The following is a 7121-nucleotide window of genomic DNA, read 5'->3' as shown; positions in this document are numbered from 1 at the left end:
GAGGCGGCAGGGATCGAAAGAAAAAGGCAAGTGACCAAATATGAGGTGCCAAAAATAATTCAAGAAAAGAAAGTTTTATAGTGCATAGAGGATGACATGCGGGTCCCATTTAGCAACAGCGGTATCACCGTTTGAGAGGCGGCAGGGATCGAAAGAAAAAGGCAAGTGACCAAATTTGAGGTGCCAAAAAAACTCCAAGAAAAGAAAGTTGATTGCACATAGAGGATGACATGCGGGTCCCATTTAGCAAGCAGCGGTCTCAACGTTTCCAAGGCGGCAAGGGATCAAAAGAAAAAGGAAGTAGCCGTAAATCGTGGGGTCAAAAAAATCCAAGAATAGAAAGAATTTTGGTTCATAGAGGATGACATGCGGGACCCATGATCCCGCATCGTAAACGGCTCGATCGGAGAACGTTGAACGAGATGGCGCGATCGAGAAAAAAACAATGCCAGAGAGGCTGCCATCTGGGCCCTACATCCCTCGGCGGTGCGGATTTGCGTTGACTCGGCCGGCGAACCCGAGAATTCGCGATGCACCACGTCCCGGGCCACCATCACAAAAGGGCCAAAAGGCACAAATAATAATTGAAGAAAGACAGAAATGCAAGCTTCTCTAGATTTGATACTAATTAGGTGAAAAAAGGCAGAGAGAAGGAGGCAGAAAAGGTACTCTCAAAAGGGAAATGCCAATGGCCGAGAGAGACAAAACCAGCTCCCTGCTCACGTGCAACCAAACGCTATCTCGTCCCGTCCCACGCGGTCCCTTTCTACCAGCCCCACGCGACGCGGGCCCACACGACGCGGCCCCACACGTCAGCACGGAGCGGTCAACTTAACGGGAATCCCGCCGTCCGAGCTGCCTTCGCGGATTTCAAACAAGCACTTGGGGAAAACTGAGGAAAAACTAAGGAGCTGGGGAAAACTGAGCACAACTAAGGAACTGAGGGCACGAAAATAGAAATCCCAAAGAAAGCACAACTGAAGTAAGCTTATAAACTAGTTTTTTACCATCACTGGAAGTATCCACACCAAAGGAGCACCATCTCTTCACTTCCATTTTCCACCTTGCTTAGTGCATTTCTACAGGGAAATAACTAAACAACTTGCAGATATGCTCCAAAATTTAGTGCCAGCAACATAGTTAACAAATAAATAGAAATGTGGCACAACATGTGAGATTCAGTATGTACATCAACATGTGAGATTCAGTAGCTACATCCATAGATGCTAAATGAAATTTAATCAAAACATTACAACACGGCCTGTAATACATCTAGTAGGGGGTACTGCAGGAGGTTTGGTACCTTGTGCCATCATTCGGTACTTCAGACCGTAACAATGATTCAGAAAAATTAATAAAAAGCAGAGCCTTGCGTCAGGAACCAGATGCCGTTCTACTTCAGTCAACCAGAGACAGAAAGAAACATCTTATATCAAACACCTTATCTGTATGTGTGTATATAGGATGGAACTGGAAGGCAATTGTAATCAAACCTGTCTATGCCAGCATGTGTGAACCAGCAGTACCGCAGGCTGCACGAATAAGTGTGGTCTTAACGAAGGAGAGACGGAGTTCGTCGGCAGCAGCCGCCGGAGCGCCTTGACCGTTGGTGCCGGTGGAGAGAAATAGTGTTACCTCCTGACCTGGGCGTCTCGAGAGAGAGGATGAAGGTCGCAGAGGTGGTGGCAAGAACGCCTGATGTTTGAACTGCTCTGGGTGAGAGGCCAGCTGCGAGAGGAGGAGTAGGTGGAGGGGGGCCGAGGTAAGTCTCTGAAGATCGGCGGCATAAGGAGGTCGCCAACCACAGTGGTGGGGATGGGAACCGGCGGCGGTCGTAGGTTTTTCCCATCTCAGATCTGATCAGGGTTTCCCTCGAGAACGGAACAAAGTAAATCTAATCTGGTGGAAGGAGGCGTGTGGGTTTTTTCTCTAACTCATGGGATGGACCGCAGACTATTGGGCACTAGCACAATACCCGTGCGTTGCAACGGATCAACAAATGATAAATCATTGTTGCGAAAAAATTGAATAACCAAAAAATTGTGGAAATATTTTTTCCTTATCGGGCTGAACAATATTTTATCCCAATCGAGAGGCATCACGGTGCTCCTATTTATACTGATCCGATCCATCAACCAGTCGGGTTCGCATGACGAACTCCTGACCTAATTCATACGGGGATGTGAAGTTGGGTTGCATTTTTTAATTTCTTTTACCGTTTATATTTCACACAGAAGTTTCCATGCGTTGTAACGTTTGTAATGGTTGTTTTTTTCCTTGCATAGGTAACATTATATCATATTTACTTTTATCGAAACAATATTCTTTTTAGTTTTAGATATGGCATAATATTTCAGATAGACTACCTGTAATTATTTGTAATACGAAATAATTAAACAATATTTTAATATACACTCTCATACGCTATACGGGGTACACACCTGAAACTGCAGCACGGTAGATGTCCATTAGAATGACTGACGCACACACCTTCCAACATATTTTTTCTTTGATGTGTAGCTCTGGTCCCATCACACAACTGTGTGTGCTGCACGCATAGGCTCACCATCTGGATCAACTTTGCCTTCGTCCTCTCCGCTAAGCTACAGCCACCGCGTCCTGAAATACGGCCCTCACCGCCACGAATTGACCCGGATGACCACACCTACTTGATTACTTGATTCCCTCGGCCTTGGTCTATTGTGCGGCTTCGAGGAGAGGTCCATCACCGCGTCCATGGCAGCCACAGAAGCAGCATCCCTCCCCTCGCTCCACGGTTACAGCGCAACCTCGTCTTCTTCACCCGCTCGCGCGTTCTGTGCAGGGGGATGAGGCTGTCGGAAGGAATTCTGATTGGGGCGCGCCGGCATCGTGCGTCTGCAGGGTAACCGGACGGGAGGCGCACAGAGCGCCGGTCATCGGCGCGGGTGGATCGGGCCTCTCGTGAGTGATCGATTGGTTTTTCTTTTTTTTCCGGGTGTTCCTTGAAATATCATATGCAGGACTGCGCCTTGATTTAGGATTTTCTGAGGGACGAAAACGAGAATACGCCAGGACGTACCACGGTCGCTTTCTGGTTTCTCTACTATATTAAATGGCTAGAGGTGGTGAGATGGTTGGTAGGTCGGTCCTAGACTACCACCGCATGAAAAAAAAAGTTGGGAAGAGAACCCGCTTCTCACGCCCCGCAAGCCACGCACGACTCCCATCCTCATCTCCCCATCCCGTTCGTCAAACTCCTGGTCCAGGCCAAGCAACCGTCGACGCCCCATCCTCCACTGAGTTCGCCATTCCCAAGCCTTGCCCCTGTCCCCCCTCCCCCCTCCCCCTCCCCCCTCCGCCCGGTCGATCCCCTCCACCAATACGCTGCAATCGAGATCAGCGACGCTGTCGATGATAGTGGCCGCAGGCCAGCCGGGAAGCCCAAGGGCGGCGATGCGGCCGTCGCCAAGCGATCCAGCAAGGGGAAGGATGACGGGATGACTCCAAGCGATGGCCAACAGATAAGGACCGCGTGCAGTCTAGGGCCACACCACTACAATTGCGGTGGTCGCTGGAAAAGGAAGAGGATTCGGCTCACCGAGGAAGAGGACAGTTGCAAGTCGGAGAGTAAGAGGCCGACTAGGCGGATTCTCTTCGCACTCCTCGGTACAAACTACAGAGCTCCTCCACGAAACCGTCCTCTTTCTCCTGTGCCCAGCAGTGATCGACGATAATCCGGAGGGCGCACAAGTACCTCGAGTCCCAGATCATCCCCACGGTATTGACTTCTTCCTATTGCAATTCATGAGTTCTAACCACGAACGTACAGACTAACCAGTTTGGCTTCAGCCTGTCCGTAACTAATTTACTAATTCAGGTTGGTCGAGCCGTTGGAGTCTTAGTTCAGAAAGAGGTCATGAGAATAAAAATCACCACATACAGGGCTTTGAAAAGAACTGCCTGGCGCTCTTAGCGACAATGCATGGAATCCAAAAAAAAATGTCTAGAAATTTTTGCATATGGAGACAATGTCACACATCGAGAAAGAATCAGTACCGGTAAACATGATGGTTTGGTTGACAAAATGTTGTTCTTTTTCCCTGCCGGTGAAGCAGTTAAGCAGGTCTTGCCAAGAGGATTAACAACGTTGGTAAGTACAATAAGCTGAATTATGACCTGTTTTCTTTTGTTTGACCTGCATTTGACTTCCGATAGATCTCCATATGATTGGTTGGTGTAAACTACATGTGATGATGTACTTGCCTCAACCGAATGTTGCTTTCTTCATTATTGCAGATTCTGCAAGTGCTTGGATATAACGGGGGTATCAGTTCTCTATTTTTTACGTGTTTGTTTATTTTCTTTGTGAAACCTTAGCATGCACTAGCTTAGTCGAAAGCCGCGCAGAATAATATATGCTCTTTCTTTCAATGCAGATCCAACAACGCCTTTCTTACTAGATTTTATGTTATGTAACTCCGTATGTTCTAGCAGAGAGGCACCCAAAGGAGAGAAGTAGAAGTCAAGTGAGAACATAATACAGATGTGAGTTTTCTAAACCATAAGTGCATATGCCCAGTGGACATATATACATGTCTTCCATAATACGCTGAGATTTTGCAAAGATTCCATGTGGAACAGCTGTACAGTTAATTGGTGATGCTTGACCTGCATGTTCAGTATATAGATTAACAAAATGGAGTGATTTGTCACCTTCTCTATTGTAGATTGATTGTATATTACTGCTAAGGGTTAGTAGTGGATGACAATATCATAAACAAAGTGCTCCTGATGATTATCAAAGGCTTGGCTTAAACATGTTTACCCAGCTTTCACATGCGGCGACCTTGCTTCCGGCCTATCACGGCGACTCCCCCATCCTGAAGGTCTTGGCTGTCAGTGGATGGGATCGCTAGACGCCGCGTTGAGTGTGTATAACAGTAGCTAGGGTAGCTAGGTTGCTAGGTTGCTAGGTTTTCGGCCATGCATCTCATCTGTGCCGGTGGTGGTGATAGTGGCAAGAGGCCTTCAGAGTCCCTTCTGAAGCAGTGGTTTCCCTTGTTGTCGGTGCCGGTTATGGTTGACGAGCTATGTACCGTCTAGGTGCTAGATCCGGGCGAGCGCATGTCATCGAGGCAACGGCGGCGCCGCTACTGTGGACCTTTGTTCCCCTCCCTCTGCTCCCTCTTTGTTGGTGTCCACTCCGACGCCATCAAGGTGGGCGAGGGGATGTGTACATGAGCCTCTCAGTGGGTGTTACTTAGCTCCGTGGCAGCGACGCTGGTGCTTCGAGTTGGTTGGCTGTACAGAGACAAGTTTCGAGACTTGAAGGTGGCAAATCTGGTGGTTTCCCTCGACGGTGTCGATGGGGGTGGCCAGATCTGGGGCCAGAGCTACACGAGGATGATCCCGGGTCGATGTGGACACATCGATAGGAGCTTCACCGGTGGCAGAGCGCTCCATCGACTCACAAATCCGATCGACGACGATGGTGTGCCTCCAGTTCTTGGTGTGCAGACGGCACATCATCTTCTCTCCCGCGGGCGCGAAGACGGTGTTGGGAAGGACCGATAACCATGGTCTTGGTGGAGTTTGGGGACCCCCAGGGGCCTGTTTGTAACTTCCTTTTTTGGGGTGCCTTTTTTTTTGTTTGTTTCTGGACAGTTGTTCTGTCTTGAAGCTTCGTGTGGTGTCTGCATGTGTGCGCTTTGTATCACTCTTTAAATATACTCCATATTATAATACAATGTGATCTTTCTCAAAAAACAAAATCCATATTCAGGTTTCTTGGAGTTGTTATGGAAATACTAAACTATCCGTTTTTCCTTATATATCCATTCATTATTTTATGATCTGTTGAATTTGATAAATGGTGCACATGATCTGAGATGTTTAATTGGATGGGGATGCTGATGCTGTCGGCGAGAGTAGAAAGCAACATAATCTGCACTGATCTGTTGCACTTGTTATTCAGTATTCAGATTGTTATTTCAGTGTAGAAATTTTCTTGGCATAAGTAAACCTTGAAAGTTGCACAACATATTTCCTGTAGAAAAGAGTAGATTGCATGGATAAGCCCATTAAAATATCTTGTGAGCTAAAGAATCTTGTAAGTCCCAAAATTCAACAAGGATTCTCTATGTGGTACGATAAAATTTAGTTTCCCATTATACTGTACACTATTTTAGGTTGAATCAAATCCAACCAAAACTTATCCTTCTTATTGAAATTATAAGTTTGTGCAATTGGACAGAACATTGTAGCAAGGAAGACATGCTCAGCTGAATATTGAATGATACTGCAGGGCGTGAGAGCGAGGTGTTTGTTGCGACACCCAGCAATGCCATATGCATGTCACGCTCAACATTCGTCTTTTGTGTCAATTACAACTACCATATTGTTAAACTGCACTTCTGACCAAAACTTTGAGAGCATATACCCTTATTGTTACTTCATTTTAGTAGAAGTGCAGTTTCGTATGTTAGATGTTGTTGCAAGTATGAAAGTTGCACTAATTGTTTCTTTATTTTCTGAACGGTAACCAGTGAGCTCTACAGTCCTCTGGTATTGTTCACCCGCACAGTACTTCCCTATAAAGGACTCTGGTATTGTTCACCCGCACCTGTTAGATGTCAACCTCATGCATGGATTTTTGTGTGAATTGTAGCTGTATATTATTTGTGATATTTCTATTTGGGAATTTCTGCATTTATCTTTGGATGGCCGTAAAGCATATTGATTCTGACCTTTTTTCTTGTGATTGATGCCTCAGTCCAAGGCCGCTGAGGCAATCAGCCCTGGAGAAAGCTTTGTCAACATCTGGAAAGGGAAAGAAGGCCACGAGCGGTACAATATCAGGTCTATAGTCACCTGTGTAGATTGGGCTGTCAGATTCTGAAGATGACCAGGAACAGTGTGTTTGAGATATCTAGGCCAATGTCCGGAAAAGTCAGTCCGAACCCCAAGAGCCATCTTCAATTGAACTAAAACGAGAAAGTTTTTCGTTTGCTAGATCTCATGAAAATCAACACTGGAGTAAGCATTGGCAGTACCTCAATATATCGTTAGGTTTTCTTACGCAAGATTCAGCATATGTGTATTGATTCAGTTAGCGTCATGGGGAATGCTCCGGTTTTTTG

The 7121-nt window shown here is 46.5% G+C and overlaps 1 long non-coding RNA gene across 2 annotated transcripts; it reads left to right on the top strand.

Moving 5' to 3' along the window:
• The first annotated feature begins 3430 nt into the window (after window positions 1-3430).
• Window positions 3431-6907, top strand: LOC124688907. Of its 2 annotated transcripts, none has more exons than XR_006998667.1 (3): window positions 3431-4132; window positions 4279-4527; window positions 6755-6907. It is a non-coding gene; the product is annotated as an uncharacterized LOC124688907 (long non-coding RNA). The 2 variants fall into 2 exon arrangements; XR_006998666.1 differs by lacking the exon at window positions 6755-6907 and having other exon boundaries at window positions 3431-3760; window positions 3860-4132; window positions 4279-4893.
• Window positions 6908-7121: the final 214 nt, after the last annotated feature.

This window comes from Lolium rigidum, chromosome 2 (assembly GCF_022539505.1).
Source record: "Lolium rigidum isolate FL_2022 chromosome 2, APGP_CSIRO_Lrig_0.1, whole genome shotgun sequence".
In the NCBI taxonomy this organism is placed as follows: Eukaryota; Viridiplantae; Streptophyta; class Magnoliopsida; order Poales; family Poaceae; genus Lolium; species Lolium rigidum.
The sequence above is the reverse complement of the archived record's forward strand: the minus strand, read 5'-3'. Positions and strand labels throughout refer to the sequence as shown.